The 17,593-nt window shown below is 48.7% G+C and overlaps 1 protein-coding gene across 2 annotated transcripts in view; it reads right to left on the reverse strand.

Annotated features, from left to right (window-relative positions):
- The window catches only part of SETD3 (SET domain containing 3, actin N3(tau)-histidine methyltransferase), a 63,956-nt gene that overhangs the window by 37,302 nt on the left and 9,061 nt on the right, over window positions 1-17,593 (reverse strand). The gene's annotated exons all lie outside the window — the stretch shown is intronic.

Consider the following 17,593-nt stretch of genomic DNA (forward strand, 5'->3'; position numbering starts at 1 on the left):
TACGGTTTTGGACTTAACCTGCAAATAAGGAAAATTTATTCAACAGACATTTACTATGTGCCAAACATCAGGCTAGGAGCTGTGGGAACAGAATGGAAGCAAGTTGTTCTCAACCCTCTTGGGGCTCGGAACAGCCCTGTACACTGGTGAGACTGAGCAGGTGAACGTCAATGAACCATCAAACTTCTGAACCGGCTCCCCAGTGAGGAGGCAGGCCAAGTTGTGCATCTGGCTCACATCTCTTTCTCTCCCACAGCAGATGCCCCACGACCCCTAATCAACTTCACAATGCTGACGACCAAAACTTTGTATTTCGAGAGCTAACCACACCTGTTTTCAGTGGACTGGCGAGTCTATGAAGAAAAGTGCTGACTGAGGCAGGACCTGAATTCCACTCTTTGCCAAATCAACTCGAACAGCAACAATAAAAATAAAAATTAACACTTGCTGAGCACCTAGTGTATGCCAGGCACAGAAAATGTCCTAGACATGTTACACAGATAAGCTTTCAACCTCACAGTAACCCTGTTAAGATAGGTACTACCAGCAACCCCACTTTACAGATAAATGATGAGCCAGGCCACCTGGCTAGGAAGCAGAAGAGCCTCTGAACCCATTCCCCTAACGACCCCACGTGCTGTCTCTCCACAAATATTAACACATATTGGAGTGAGAACTCTTTTAAAAACTGGGTGGTCCCACAAGGTGGGTACCTTGCATTTATGCAAAGGTTTCCACTTCTCACTGAATCCTCCCAGTACCAAATGAGGCAGAAGCTGGCCCCACCAGTACCAGATGAGGCAATGGGCGGAGCGACCTGCCAACCCTTAGGTCACTTAGAGGCGTAGCTGTGACTCAGACCCAGGGGTTGCTCCCAAACCTAGCACTTTCTAGTGCACACCATCCACAAATGTAGTAAAAGGGAACTAGAGGTACCCCCAAAACAGCGTGTGTTCTTAAAGTAAGACCTAAGGCTCTAACCCTAGAGCAACTCACCCCCTTGCTAGAGTCCATTTCAACAGAAGAGCATTAACAGCCCACAGCACATTCTGGACAAGGCGATTTTTCCCATCTGACCACGCCATGGCCATACGTTCTTACACAGCATTAGATTTTAATGTGAGAATGCTAGGAATGGAGTCGGCACGACCATTAAACGGAGGCAAAGAGCTCCGGCAACTCTTCCCTCCTTGCCATCCTCGTGAAGACCAGCTGTCCACATGTTCGAGGACACTGCTTCTGCAGGTACTTTCTCCCGCTCCTAACTATCCCCAAACATCTGCGTATTTATGTGCATGGTGTACAGATCTGACAAGTACACACACAACTGAACTACAATGGAAAAAAGTAACAAATCCCCATCAGTCTGAGAAACGTCTGGTTAATCATTATACCTATGTGCAAAGAACCAAGTAAGAGTCTGATAAAAACAGCACACTTTCAGGTCAATTTATTTTATGAATTGTCCCTTTTGTGTGGAGTTTTCATTATGGTGGCAACCTGACAGTCACAAAGTAACAACAACAAAGCTCTAAATCAAGTCTTTACTAATCGGATTGGAAGGGGAAACATTTTCCATTTTCTGCAAATGCCAAGCCATTTACATTCATGCTCCAAATACTGCTCTTAGGTCACCAACTACCAAAACTTTCGTTCTGTACGTTACTATGTTCCATATAAAGCTCCTGATCATGTACTGAATTTTGGGTTAAATAAAAGACTAGGGACACAGATGTGGAAGAATCCAGATTTCTCTCAAATTCTTCTCCTCACATACACAGGGGCTAAGGAGAGGTGAGTCCTGGACTACATGTGAAAGGCTAAGCCACAAAGCTTCCAGAAGCACACATGCATGGTCCTGTGCCAGACAAGGTTTCCCAACTGCAGCACACTGACCTCTCAGGCCACATCATTCTCTGTTGTGGGCTGTCCTGTGCGTTGTAGGTACAGCAACATCCCTAGCCCAGCTGTGACAGCCAAACTGTCTCTGTCCCCTGAGGGGCAAACCACTCTCAGTTGGGAACCCCAGGGCTAGGCAAAGAGTTCTTTAGAGAGGCACAAAAAATACCGTATTTGAAAAATAAAACTAATACACTAGACTTAGTTAAAATAAAGAACTCTGATCATCAAGGGCTTTCATCATTAAGGAAGGGACTAGGTGAGCCACTGGGAGGACACAGGCATAAATCACTCCTCATCAAGGACACAGATCCAGGAGAAAAAAACAAATTACAAATGGGTGACTCGGAAGGGGGCAGGGAGATGGGGAGGTCTTGTCAAATGTTTACAGACGTTCTGTTTGGGGTGATGAAAAATTCTGGGGAACAGACAGTGGTGACAGATACATAGCATTATGAATATAACCAATGCCACTGACTTGTACTCTTAGAGTCAAAATGGCAGATTTTATGATACATATATTTTACCACAATTAAAAACCTTAATGTAATATACTCCCTGCAGAAAAAAAAAAATGCACTGCATTGTCAAGATTTCGTATAAAGAAATATAAAATGTATTATTAAGTATTTTATATTATTAATATATTTAAAGAATACTCTTTCGTGTATACTGAGTTAGGTAAAATACATGATAATAACTGTGTTTTAAATGAGTAAGAGATTTGGTTGGGCACTCCTAAAGGAAGATATCCAGGTAGCTAATAAGCAAACGCTCGACCCCACCAGTCACCAGGGAAGGGAAGTCAGAGCCCCGAGGAGACACCCCTGTACACGCAAAGAAAGCCTAACAGAACGCGGGGGGGGGGGGGGGGGGGGGGGGGGGAGCAACCAGAATGTTCACATGCTGCTGGTGGCATGTACACTGGTTCAGCCAGTTTGGAAACCACTTTACCAGTATCTACTGAAGCTGCATATGTGACTGCCCGAAACTCCAGAATTCCTCTCCCCAGAGAGTGCCCAGAGGAAAGGGATGCATGTGTCCGCAAGCAGCAAGCAGACGACAAGATCACTGACAGCAGCTTCCTGTAGCCCCAGGCCGGAAACGACACAAAGGCCCAGGCACCGCGTGGATACGCAGACTGCGGGGTGCACCCAGGACGCTGAACGGTGCAGCAGCAGCAGGGATGGGGACGGGAGGGAGGTACCGCAGACCCACATGTGGAGGAGTCCCACGGACAGCACAGGGAGTGAAAACAGCCGGCGGCGAGCAAGTGCACCGCCGGGTCTACCTACAGAAGCTCTCGGCCTCACACACTAAGCTGTGCGGACAGTCGGAAGGGTGCTCCCTCCAGAAAAGGGAGGGTGGCTACCGCCTGGGACAGGAGCCTTGCGGCTTCCTCCGGTGCCAGACACGTGCCACAGCTTGATCTCGGTTGTGGTTACTTAGGATAAAAACTAATCGACATGGAATCCCTGTACTTCACATGTGGAAGTTAAACCTCAATTAAAGAAAATTAAAAATCAACAGAAAATGACCCAAACTGTTCGTCTTTACTACAGGGGGTTACTAAATGTCCCCAGCCTTTTTTTCTATTACATTTTATTCTGTTAACATAAGCCATTTTCAATGATACAGTCTAAAGCCTATTCAGTATCACTAGGATAGAATTCATCAATAGGCACACATAACTCTTACCTTTTTCTATTTCTTACCATGTACAATGCCTGGGGAGATGGTACATTAATCTTATTTTAAAAGTTTATCATGTTCGATGTGTGAAGCTGGAAGCTGTGATTGACCTTTACTGCCTTTAAAGCAGAGTCATATTTTTTATGTGGTAAACTCTTAAATCACTAGAATCTTCCTCGCATCTGAAGTTCCCTTAGCAACTTTCCCCTAGAATTTTGGTAACTGATCCTATACCACCAAGTGAACTCCTATTGCCAACAACTGTCAGTCTGATGTTGTATCGTCACTTAGCTTTCCTTACTTGTCTTACTTCCCCCACTAGTTTGTGAGCTAGGGACTGCGGAGAGACGGGGCTAAGCGTATGCCTTCTATGCCCACAGGGCCTTGAAGGGACAGTCCCCCTGCAGTTCACTGCACTGGAAGAACCACCAGGGGCCAGCAGCGTGTACCTCACCCAAGACGCATACCGGGACCCGGAAGGGCAGTGAGAGGGAGCTTCTCTTTAAGAAACATGCATTTGTAAAATGCTCTTCATCTAAAACACATTTCCTTCCATTTCTCACCTGGCTTCATACTTCTGCGGGGGAAACGGGGCACAAGGCTGAGACCGTGAGTGATTTGTCTATGGTCACAAATGAGCCACCGACAAAGAACAGGGTCCAGAGCTCTGATGTCTTGCCACCAGTCTTCTCCCCACACCTCCTGCCTCCAGATGACTCCTGCTCAATCCCATCCTTCTCGCGGGTCGGAGTTTTCTGAACCAAGACAGGCTTGATCTACTTACAAAGCCTCCTTCTCAGTTTTCCACCATCCAGAAATTTGGTCGGCGTGCCTCCTAGGTCTTCACCTCTATCCCACCAAGTGTTAAGCACAACAGGGCCAGTAAGTCGGCCTCGGAGGCCGTGGTCTGACACCAGCCATCAGCCCTCCCTAACCACATTCAGAGTGCACTCTACTGCGGCATCCGGAGGAGTCCTGTCTGCTAGGATTCCGCCCCTCTTTAAAAAAGCCATAAAGCTGGCTAAGAATGCCTTTTTCTTGACACAAATTTGATGTGGCCCATGATCCTGTTTTTAGGGTGCTTCAATACCTAGAGCAGCCTCTCCAGGAAGGTAGTGCTTGCCCACACACTGGAGAGAAAACAAAGAATTGTGTCGCCACGTGCTGGCAGCGTGACCTCAGTCACTACTCTCCTGGCACCCCCCACTAGCTGATTACTGAGTTCTCCTATGTGACAGCACTCACTGTCTCGGTGCCTGAACAACACAGGCCAACCCCTGCCTTGGTGATGCTTCCATTTCAGCAGGACTCCTGAGAACAAGAGCCACTGCCTGAAACATTCCAATACCTCGTGCTGAAATACAAATCTGATTCCCTGAGCAGCTGGTACTCGATAAATGTTTATGGGATGAGTGACCAGCTTCCATGGTTACAAGGTGAAGGCAACACCATACAGCAGAGAAGATACTTCAGAATCAGACGTGAATCTCTCTTCTGGTGTACTGATAATTAGGTCTGCATTTAAGTTTCTAGAACAGGCAGACCTGCAAACAGGCCTCGATTTCGTCACCCCTCAAATGGAAATAACAGCAAGCAGACCCCTTGTGAGGCTGTTGTGAGGGCCACATGTAGCTAGCTGTGCCTGATGCAGGTGGCACTGCGAGCCATGTGATGCTCCTGGCCCCCGCCCTGCCTGCCTCCGTCTCTCCACCTTCTCTTCCTCTTCCCAAGCGCACTGGGCAGCTTCACTGTGCCCTTTGCCCTCTGCCTGGCAGACTCCTGGACCTTCTTCAGGGTCAGGGGCCCGCCCACGTCTGTGAAGCCTCTCCCGACTCCCCACTCTTCCTGCTGTTCCCCCGCCTCTGGGCTGCCCACCCCCACGCCCCCCGCCAGAACTGCTATTCCGTCACCGTCCTGACTGGGTTTTCCACCAGGCTGGGAGCTCTGTGGAAGCACAAACTGCGCCGTGAGCGCCCCACGGCCCAGCAGCACCCACAAGTGCACTCGTGTCTCAGCAGAGCTGCTGGAGACAGAAAGGCCCAGATGCGGTGAGACTTCTCGTGGGGGAGGAGGAGGCGCACGTGCGAGGAGACCGACCTCCCCGACAAACCTTCCTCGGCTTGGGAATGCTGCCCCTGAGTCCCAGCGTACCCCGGCCCGGCACCTCACTAACCCAGGGAAACTCCGCGCCACGCCTCCCCCCCGTCGCTGGAATCCTTCATTTCTCACTACGTGGCCCACATTCAGGTGACGGTGTCAGCATTCAGACACAGCAGCTGGACCTAGGTGGTCTGTCGGGTAGTCAACTTGCCCATGAACGAGCAGTGGATGTCCTCCTAATGGTTCTAGAAGCCACAGCCACTAATTCACTTTAGAGAAATGATAAGACCACACAAGAGCAAAGACTTCAGAGCCGACAGAGGCATCATTTCTGATGCAGATGCTGTCAAATACAAACTGGCTTATTAATTTTAAATGACTTCACAGCATTTAAAGAAAAAACATGAGGCTGACACAAAGGTTTTAAAACTCTTTAGAATCCATCTTGAGATCCCGGATATATTCAAATTGAAAGCTGCTCTTCTGAGAGCTTTTCCTTCAGACGTGCCATTGTGTGCGCGCCACCGGGGTTAAGCTTGGCCGAGCACTCCCATTAAAACCTTCGCTCTCACCGGCTTATACTTTCACAATAAACATTTGCTCCAGGCTTGACTTTTGCATACAAAAGATTTCAGCTTGAAATATATATTCCAAAGTACAAAATAAAGGTGTCTGGATGGAAAACTCAGATACAAGTTACTTCTGGTAGGTCTCGGGTTTAAACAAGTTAGAATAAGCTCGAAATTTAGGATCAAAAATGTCTTTTCTAAAGCACAGAAGTTATAGAGAGAGGCTGGTAGAGTCAGTGTAGGAGCAAAGGGGAGAAGGTGCACCTAAAGCCAGCAAACTCCAGAAACCTCGTGACCGTCCTTAACTCCTCAGGCCCAGCGCATCCCGGATACTTCCGATTCTCCCTCCGAGCACTTCTCACATCCCTCGGGCTAGCTGGTCTTCCTGCTTCTGAGGTTAGAGCAGCAAGCAAGCAAACCCAGGCTGGTGTGGTCCCACATGGCTCCCCATCACATGAGGAGGACACAAACCCCAAGGCCTGCTGATGGTCCTCGAGCTGGGCTCCTGCCGTATTTTCAGCCTCATGCTCTCCCTCCTTCTGTCTATCCCTACCCCCTCTCTGCTGTGCCCTCCATCCCAGCACCTATGAACAGGCCTTGCTGTTGCATCTTCTTGTCTTTTACATCCAGTGCAGGAAATTTCCTTCACGACATCACTGAAGGACGCTCAAACCCAGCTGCCAGTTAATGACATCAAGAGCAAGGCTGGCATTTTAAAAACACATTTATAGCCACTTGTATCTCAGCTGCACTTGCAAAGACAGCCTAAGACAGGCTAGACTGTAACTGTGGAAACTGAGGCTCGTGGAGTTTGAGTGACGTGAGCAGGTGTCACATAAACAGCCTCAGCTAAGCCACAACTCTCTCGTCCCACACTGGCCTGAGCCACAGAAGCTACAGGCACCCTGGAGAGGTTCAGGCATCAGACTTCTGGGAGCTGGTCCCCACAAACCTGCAATGACTTCCCACCATTCCAGGGACTGTGTGGCCTCTGCTGGGCTTGGGCTGTCTTCTCAGGCTCGTCTGGATATGCCCTGCTTGCCCCCAAGTCCAGACCTTCGCTGACAGTATTTCCCTCAACCAGACAACCCTGCCTTTCAAAGCCACAACCATCTGACTGCCCCAGGCATCCCAGAGCTCAGAGAGCAGTCACTGCCTCAGTTTACCATTTTTGTTCTTCTGTTTCCTGCCAACCGAGTCCCTCCCATCTCTACCATAAACTTTGAAAAGGCAAGGATCTCGTATTACTTTTTGATCTCCTTACAGCACCTACCACTGAACTGGAGACCCAAGCATTCAGCAAAACTCCATTACTATCAGCAAATATTTCAAAGTTATTTGACTTACTTAAAAAAAGAAAAAACTATTTTTTTCCTGACAAGATTCAACATAAATAAAGATAAGCACAGTATCCAGGCTGTGTTTCTGACTACTACTATCTAGAACTCACTTTTTCTTTTAAGCTGAAAAAACAAAGTTGACTTGTGAAAGGGAAAACTACCCAAATCAAAATGTGTGATGAAGCCCGAGGACTAAAGAACAAAGGGGGGGCCAAATGGAACAGCTCTCCAAAAATGCACTTCACATCTGAAGTGCTGACCCTCGCAGGGTGCTCTGCTGCAGTCACATGTGAGGCGGGGATGTCCAGCGACCCCCAAGAAGAAACCCTCAGCAAGAGGGTCAGGAGGGACCTTCTTACCTCAGGTGTCTGCGGGTCAACAAGCAGAGTAGAGGAGGCGCATTTCACTGGAGCGACACACAGAGTACACGTGAGGCTCAGCACAATCAAAAAGCCCCAACTCACTACAGGACCCAGCAGCAGGAGGGTGTGCATCATCTAAAAGGAGACCCAGTAAGAAGGGTTGAAGAAAAATGGCCCAGTGTCTACCTGCAGAGAACTGTTAGAATCTGAGCACAGAGGCCAGGCAGTGAACATCGGGTGAGGACGGTAAGAAGACAGGAGAGGGGCGCCTGGGTGGCTCAGTCGGTTGGGCGGCTGCCTTCTGCTCACGTACTGATCCCGAGTCCTGGGATCAAGCTCTGCATCGGGCTCCCTGCTGAGCACAGAGTCTGCTTCTCCCTCTCCCTCTACCCCTCCCCCTGCTCGTACACTCTCTCAAAAATAAAATCTTTTTAAAAAAATTAAATAAAAGCAGGGGATCTGATAAATTCTTCCTTCACTGCAAACTTCATCTCTGGGAAGACAAAAGACAAAAGGACAGGGCAGGGATGTCCAGGGCCACAGAAGCCTCAAGCAGAGGGAGGAATGTTCTGGGACACTCGGCACAGTCCTCACTTACGCTGGCTCCTCGGACATCCCAGCAAGTCAAGCATGTGTCCCTGCTGGGGCGAGTGTGTCTGCCAGGGACCTGTGTACAAACCAGAAAAGGCTGCCCATCTGCAAGGACGCAGCTCTGCAGGGGCCAGCTTGGGGAGTGAGGCCAGGCTAGACTCTGGCCCTGCCCCACCCCCAGAGGCCCTGGCCACACGTGGCTTGTGTGTGGGGACCCAGACGGCCACTGGCTCCCCTGCCCGAGCCTCCTATGTGGTGGGCGCTGTGCAGAGGGCAGCAGCACAAGGTGCCCAGGGACAAGGGCCCCTGGCCGCAAAGCTCGCGCGCCAGAGGAAGGAACAGATAAATGCAAGAGCAAGTCCACACAGTGACATGTGCTGTGAGAGAGATGAACAGCATGCTCACTGTGCTGGTTCATTTTACACGGCAACTTGGCTGGGCCACAGTGCCCAGATACTGGGTTATTCTGGATGTTGCTGTGAGGCTGTTTTTAGATGAAACTAACATGTAAATTGGTGGGCTAGGAGTAAAGCCGACTGCCCTACCTAATACAGGTGGGCTTCATCCAATCAGCTGACGGCCTCAATAGAGCTGGCTCCCCCAGGCAAGGGGAAATCCTATGAGAGAGGGCCTTTGGACTTCAACAGCAGCATCAGCTCCTTCCAGGGTCTGCCTCTGCTGGTCCAGCCTGTAAATTCTAGAGTTACTGGCCTCCACAACTGCATGAGCCAACTCCTTAAAATAAATCTCCTTCTCTACGTACATACACATTCTATTGGTTCTGCAGCCTTCCTTGAGACTGGATGACGAATACCAACAGTGGCCACACAGTGGCTGCAGCCTAAATCATTCAGATCATCAGACATCACACACAGCACAGTTCTACCAGGAAGGAATGGAGCTTGGGCAGCAACATCAACCAACAAGAGTGGTCACAAGTGTGTTCACTCATAAGGGCACTTACCCCAGGTCTCAGAAACACGAGCAAGTCCTGTCCCCTAGCGTACAGAAAACAAAACCCCAAAATCCTGTCCCAGAGGCGAGGGAATTTACAAATACAGATCTTAGGGAGGCCAAGGGGGAAAAAGGCAGGTTTCAAGAAAGATTTTTTTTTGAGGCTTGTTTTTAAACTTGCAGGGATTTCACAAAGTTCCATTGATCCGACTACTGGGAAGAGCCAGGACTGGTAAAGCGGGGCTGGTGGAGGAAAGGAACTGTAAGGATGGGTCTGCAGAGACAGGAAGTGGGACCCACAGCCCCCAGGTGGGTGGGTGGGGTGTACTGGGGCTTCAATCCTGACTCACCCTCAGCAGCTCCAGCCACCTTTCTCACCCTCAGCCTGTCTCCTCCCCTGGAAAACGGGGTGATGCCCAGCTATGAGGTAAAAGGGAGGACTGGAGGAGCCTTGCCAAGCCCCTCAGCCCACCCGCGGCACGCAGAAGCCTCGGCTCAGTGAACAGCGTCTTAGGAGCGAGGCCCCATCTCTGACCTCTGAGGCTTTAACTTCTCCAGACATGAATTTAACTACCAGTGACCTGGGCCTGGTATTGGGGGTTTCTTCAAAATCCAGTTTGGCTACTTCTGTCTCAAATTCTTATGGGAAGACACTAGTTCCCGACTCCTCCTAACCACAAGAATAACAGAAGAGAAAGTTCTCATCACAGGGCCTGACACACAGCAGGCGTCACCACAAATGCCGACTCTCCTTCCTTCCCGAGTCCTGCCACCAGGGGACACGTGTATACGATCGATCTCGCCCCTGTGGGTCTGTCGGCCATCCCCGCGGGGGGGCCTCTATGAACACGCTGACGCCCGAGTGATACGTAAAGTAGGAGACGGGGACAATCTATGTGCCTGCTGTGTTGGGCACGTGTCCCTAACCCTAATTAGCAACAATGGAAGATTTCCGAAGGGTCCCAGGATCCCAAGTCAGGTAAGCAGATGAGAAAGGGGAGGGAGGCTGTGGTTCGGGAGGAGGGCTGCCAGTGAGAAGAGTCAGCAGGGGCAGGCGAGGCCGGGAGACGCGATGTCACTAGCAAACAGGGCAGATGGGAGATGCCGAATCTGTATGTGAGAACTTCAACAGGAGGACACGGAGCACGGGGCTGCCGAGCCCCCCCTGCACAGACACACCACTGAATGGCCTCCAGCGACGTCTCCCCTCAGCCGACCAGACAGGACCACCCACCACCGCTAGGGCATCAGGCCCACGCTCCCCAATTAGAACCGCGAACACAGAGAGAAAGCACTTCATTTCTTGAGCCTCCCAGAGGCTGCTGAAACTTAAGCTGGAAAAAAATAGGAGACAAGGACCACTTACTGGATTCCGGAAGGTGAAGTCCATACCCATCTGCCCTGCTCTAACACTATGCAAAACAAGGGAACAGAGTTAAAAAGAGTTTTAATGACATATCTGCAGCCTCTATTTATGAAAACGATGAAAATCACAAACATGTTTAGAATGGATACCTTACAAAATCAGAAAGCTTACGTAAGGACACAATAAGGACAACACTCTTGGACATTTAACACAAATTAATAATGGTCAAGGTCAGCTATCGGGAACAAGCAAGGACGTGGGTCACGACAGCTCAGCGAGACAGCCAGAGGCTCTAACAAAGACTGGGAGGGCACTGGAAGCTCTCCAGGGAACACGCCAAGCTACGCTGGTTTCCTAAGCTCCAGTGTTCTCATGTTTTTCACATTACTACAAATGGAATCAGTAAGGATGACAACAAAGAGAGGACTGGTGGCTTCCTCACAGCTTGCAGAGAAAGCCCTGGGCAGGGGCATGGGTTCCTCTGAGAGGGAGCCTCTCCCACCTCTGTACAGCGGGAGCCAGGCTGGGCAGGAGGCACATCCGTGCTGTTGGAAAAAGCAGCCAGCAGGTGAGCCCCGTGCAGGCTCCCGCCCTGGGCCCAACCAGCCTCGGCCTCGAAGCCAGCAGGCCACACCCAGCTTTCTGTAAAAGAGCCCAAGGAAGATTGTAAACAAGACTGCTCTGCCCTGAAAACCAGACCACTTCTTTGTCCCCAAATTAAGACCAGAAACAACTTCAGAGATTCAAGGACACAGGCGTGGGGCTAGCAGACATGCTCCAACCCCAGCTCAGGGCGTGGGCACCCTCACAGGTAACTGGAAGGATTATAGCCCTGCGAAGAGAGCAAGAGGCTCTGACCGGATAGGAGATGGGCTGGGCTCTGGGTTTCCTGCCATGTATTCAGGAGCCACTCCGACCTGCCCTGGACCAGCCCTTCCTCCTCGGGCCAGTCCCACGAGGCACACAGCACAGAAACTCCTTACCTGACGGGAAAAGGCCCCGGTCAACTCAGATGAGCAACCTGCAAACGGAAATCATCTTCTCTCTCTGCATCCCGCAGCCTCTATCCAGTCCGTTACCACAGCAGCCAAGGAATAAATATGGACTCATGCTCCTGCATCCAACACCTCCAAACCTGTCGATCAGCCTCCTCTGTGCTCACTGTCACCGTCACCTCTGACTCTATTCCTTCCCTCTTCACTTCTGCAGCTATTCACAGATGTGGCACTGCCATGAAGATGGCTGAGAACAAAAATGTCCCATTTGGAACACGTTTGCCTCCGAGGAAAAACATGTAAGTGGGAACGAGGTCAGGAGGATGGAAGCCAGGAAGCAGTGTGCGTCCACGGCCACACTTTCAACTTTGTGCTACATGTGCAATTTTTCTGTAAGCCTAAAAGTTCATTCCAGAAGAAAACATTTAAAAAGAAAATCTCTAGGGGCGCCTGGGTGGCTCAGTCTGTAGTGTCCAACTCTTGATTTCAGCTCAGGTCGTGATCTCAGGGTCCTGGGATCAAACCCCAAATCAGGCTCCACGCTCAGCAGGGAGTCGGCTTATTCCTTTCCCTCTGCTACCCCCTCCTTCATGCTATCTCTAAAATAAATAAATAAAATCTTAAAAAAAAAAAAAAAAGAAAAGAAGAGAAAATCTCTATATCCCCAGGGATCCGGGTGTGCTGCCACACACACACACACACACACACACACACACACACACACACACACACACACACGTATTAGTTGAAAAATGCAATAATCAAGAGGGCACACAGGTTAAAAACAGAAGACAGGGCAGTAAATCCAAGGTCAGGAGGAAGCGGTGGGTTGGTATACCCATGAAGGAAGACTCTTAGGCAGGTTTCCAGGTGGAGGGGAAAGACCAACAGCAGGAGAAGCTGACCACGGAGAACCCCACGCTGCCTGGGGGCCACAACCTGCGCACAAACTTGCAGGCGCCTGCCCACAGCCTCTGCCTCCAGAGGAGAAGTTACAGGAATACACATGCATGCTCTGCCTCACGGTGCTGCTCCAGCACACACTATCTACACGGAGGTCTTACAAACAGCTCTGCACGGTGAGGCTCTGGGGGTCGGGGTCTTTAGAGTAAGCTAGTGCCCAGAGCCTCTTACTCTAACTGGATGCTCAGCCCTGAAGGCACTATGTAGGAGCAGATTCTATGTGTAGATGCGAGTTTTAGGAAAACATAGGCTAAATCTATCTGGCAACTCCCATCTTGTGCTATTCTTGTGCGCCTCTGTCAGAGACAAGTTAGAACAGCGAGAAATGGGAGGAGCAACTGTTTGTATTTGGCCACAACTGCCATGGGATGCCAAGAACCAAGCGTGACATCTTCCTCTGCCTCTTGGTGGGCTCTGTTTTCAGCCAAGTTGTGAGTATGACTGCTCGAATCTTCTGCCACTACAGCTCTGACTAGGTAGGAGAAGTGGCCTGTTCAAGGAATAGAGCCAACTTAAGACTGCCTGACTCCGTCCTGAAGCATAAGGCAGATAGAGTGGAAGCCCGCTCAACTGAAACTCACGGCAGTTGACACACAAGTGGTTTCTCCATCTCCATCCGTTCCACTCAACCTCTCAAACTGTCTGACCAACACAAAAGACGAAACCCAAGTAAGGTGGGACAAATCATGTAAATTACGAGATCAATGGAAAAACAGTAATTTTATACCTATGCCTCTATTCTATTAAACCTTACACAGTTGTATTTCCTTACATGAGCATCAAGTTCAGCAACACAGGAAAACGTGCATGTCCCCAGACAGCTCTTAACCCCAGGAGAAGCTGACACCCCACATCGCAGTGCCTGGTCTGATAGATGGGACTACAAATTAAACAGACAGTTCATTCATAGGATCTGTTCATTTGTTTTTTTTACTGGCAGGGGTGAGCAATATGTGGACTATCGGTCATCTGTGCTAAGTCAGGTCACATCTGATAGGATTTCTTCACCTTTACACAATTACATTGCTTCAGAGCTGGGTGTAAGCCAAGTCCTACTTTTCCAGTGATTCCTATCACAAAATTGGTCCCATATTTCCAGACAGAAGTCTCAACTTAGAGCTGAACTTTGGAACGTCCTGGTCTGCGAAGTGTACTCTTATAGGCTCAAAACTCTGCAGTGGTTTTAAATGCAAAGTTCTGCCCTCTACCATTAATCCTCTCTTCTGCGCTGGTCCCTGTTTCACAAAATGACAGAAATTTTACCACCACTTAGGGTTCTCAATCCACACAAGCCTTTTCCAGGATCTGGCTGAGCCACAGTTCCTAATTTAGCCTCTCGAGTCTGCGTGCTGACATTTCTCAACTGTTAAGCTGCAGTATAAGATTTCACCAGCAGGTGCTCTATCTTCATACAAGGTATGCTCTCCAAATTCCTTGAATCTGAGGCTCCTGGTTACATACTATCATCTGCTGAAGACCTAGAGAAAACCCCGTATGTAGAACATCTCAAAAACACAATGTAAATATAATATAAAAAACTGAAAAGATCATAAAGCCCAAACCCCTTCTCTATACATGAGAACCAACAGAGGCCCAGAAAGACTTCTGAACAGAAAGTAATCTGAACTAACACCGGGCTGCTCTAAAAAAACCCTTGACTAAGAAAACACTCTGGGAGAAAAGAGTGTAGGAAATTATTTTTCTAGTTTTTAGTCAACAACAACCAAAGAGACAGACAAACATGACAATACAAAACACAATGCAGGGAAGTCTACCTACAGGAATTCATAATGACTAGGAGGTAGTACTAATGCTACTTTTCTTTCAGAATAAACATTCTAGCACCTGAAGCAAGACAGAAGGCTGGTGTGACTATTTCCCTTTTCCTTACCCTTCTCCCAGGGTCTGGGCATCACCAGTGGGGGCACACGGAAACAAGTCGTGCTTGCACTCACACTGCTGGTGTGACACGAGATAGTGGCTAAGAGCTGTGGCTGGCAGACCTCAGAAGAAAAATAACGGGTTTCAGGTCCAGTGCCCAGCTGCAGGAAAATGACTTTAAATGGGAAGTTATCATTAAAAACCGCAAATCAGGTTCTGGAACTGGGACCCCCTCAAATGGTACGTAAGCATTTGTGATAGAGGACATGTGCACGGTTCTCGGGGAAGACAGGCCCCAGGACCCTGAAAAGGTTAAGAGCCACCATGCCCCACAAAACAAAACTGAAAGCAGGTCACGGCAATGAAGACGTTAAATATGAACTGAGGCAACCCCACTCACTCTCTCTTCCCAAGCGGCGGCGCACTGATGGAGTGATCTACCAAAACGGAGCAAAAGCCAGACAGCTGATCCTGGAACAGCATGAGCAAGAGGGAGGGTTTGGTGCCGAGGTGAGAAAACCTGACCTACAAAATAATGGCAGCACAATGCTAACATCTGTGTTTAAGCTGGATCGTTATCGAAGATTCCACGAGCAATGAGAACATTCTACAACCAGAAAAGCAGGTGGTCTCAAACTCTAATTTTTAAAAAGATAACTTTTGCCTGAGTCCATTTTTCTTGGTCAGGAACGCTCGTGCAAAGCCCTTCCTCTCCCCGGCCTGGACCCTCCTTGCTGCCACCGCGGCTCCACCCCATCAGGCTGTCTATGGTCTTACTCCGGCCCACACTTAAATTAAACCACTGCCTAGGAAATTTCCTACAAAATCCCATTAGGATGTATCTTCAGTTTGTAATCAGTCCCTTCTACTAATGTGGAGTGTCCCCGTTCTTCTGAAAAAGAAGCACACCTGGACGGGCCACGATGTCGGGGTAACAGTGTTTACTACGGGCCAAGCCGGAACGGGGGCCCCCAGGCACACACAGGGGCAGGTACGGCCCCAGGAGAAGCCAGGCTGTTTTCCTACAATGCCAACCTGACTTGATAGTATGTCACTGAACATGGTTTTCAAACTAGAGCAAACATACACATTTGCACGAACTGTTGATATTTTTAAACGAAGCCAGCAACGACAAAAGCATGAGACTCTGAAGCAGTTCTGAGCCTGTAATGGCCCACTCTGGGTGGAGAGCCTCATCTTGCAGGAATAAGCTTCATTGTCCTTGGCGGCGAGGGTGTTCAGTAGGGAAGGTTAAGACACACTAATGTAAGTCCCTGCAGGCACAGGGGGAGAAGCCACGTAAAACAATAAAAAACTCAAACTGAGTCACACGGCCTGAAGAACGAGCCACAGAACAGTAACACAAATTGGGAATTCCTACAGCAAACACTGCTGTCCTCAAGGGCTGTACATACGTCAACTCATTTGGTCAGCTCCACAGCCCTGGAATCGGGCACTATATTATCCCACTTTAGAGATAAGGAAACAGACGTACAGAGACACGCCCCAAACAGCGCAGCAATCAGGGTGCTGCGAGGATTCAGACCCTGGCAGGCCAGCTCCGGAGCCCACCGCCTCAATGACATTGCCCCCGTTGAGATGGCTTCACCCGAGATGTCCTCCGTGCTTCCCAGAAGAAACTGCACTCCTAATGGCCATAGGCGCCGAGGCCTAGCACCTCGGTAGGTCCTCTGATGAACAGCCCAAGTTGGGCTGACAATAGTTACACTGGAAAATGGGGCATATGTTTTTATCCTACAGATAAGGAAACCAATCAGAGGGGTAAAGCACCTAGAGCTGACCCCCAAATAATGCAGGGGATGCGGTGCTGACCCCTACCCAGTCAAAAATCTACACGTAACTTTTGACTCCCCAAAATCTTAACTACCAATAGCCTACTGTTGACCAGAAGTCCTACGGATAATGTAAACAGTTGATTTATGCATGTTATACATACTATACTCTGTATTCTCATAATAAAGAGGGAGAAAAGAAAATGTTATCAAGATAATCATAAGAGTAAATACATTTACAGCACTGCACTGTACTTATCGAAAATGACCGTGTTATGAGTGGACCCATACCACTTAAACCCGTGTTAAGGATCAACTGTAATTTCAAATTATATTTAAATAGCAAGTGAGATATGGAATCTGGGTTTCAGCTCGGGTTCATCTCACTACGAAGCTTAAGTTCCTTCTGTTCAGTCAGGCCCTAGGAATCCAACCAGTCAGGAATGATGGTGATCTTTGGTATCATGTTGGTACCTGAGACACTTTGTTCTATATATAACCACAAAGCAAGATTTCTCAACTTTAGCACTACTGACATTTTGGGTTGGAAAAATTCGTTTGGGGGCTGCCCTGAACATCGTAGGAAGTTTAGCAGCATCCCCAAGGCCAGGTATCAGGTACAGCAGCCCTGGAGCTAATTCTTGAGCAACTGAGAAAGGAGAGAACTGCCAAAACACAGAAAGGAGTAACCAGATGTAATTCAAATGTTCACAACCTTACAGAAGTTTTTATAGGACACTTCCACTCAGAACTGATTAAAATTAACATAATACACAGCACACTCTGAAAGACACGAAGAGTCTAAGCATTCTAAGTTAGTAAATTAACTGTCGCTATAATTCAGTAAAATACATGTCAACATATATATATGAAGAACCCAGAAAGGGCCTTTCACTTTCTTGGAAAATTGATACACGAGCACCTGTGTGTATTAGATATATTTTATAGCTTCTAAAGTTGTATTGTATTATAATCTTTCCTTTTCAGAAAAGCTCAGAGACTTTCCTAACTCAGGAACAAGGGCTGCTTCTATTAACAAGGGAAGTCAGATATGTTCAAATCACACTTCAGGGATATTTCTGTATAAA

This window comes from Callorhinus ursinus, unplaced genomic scaffold, assembly GCF_003265705.2.
Source record: "Callorhinus ursinus isolate GAN/ISIS: 27379988/994484 unplaced genomic scaffold, GSC_fseal_2.0 scaffold8, whole genome shotgun sequence".
Taxonomy (NCBI): domain Eukaryota; kingdom Metazoa; phylum Chordata; class Mammalia; order Carnivora; family Otariidae; genus Callorhinus; species Callorhinus ursinus.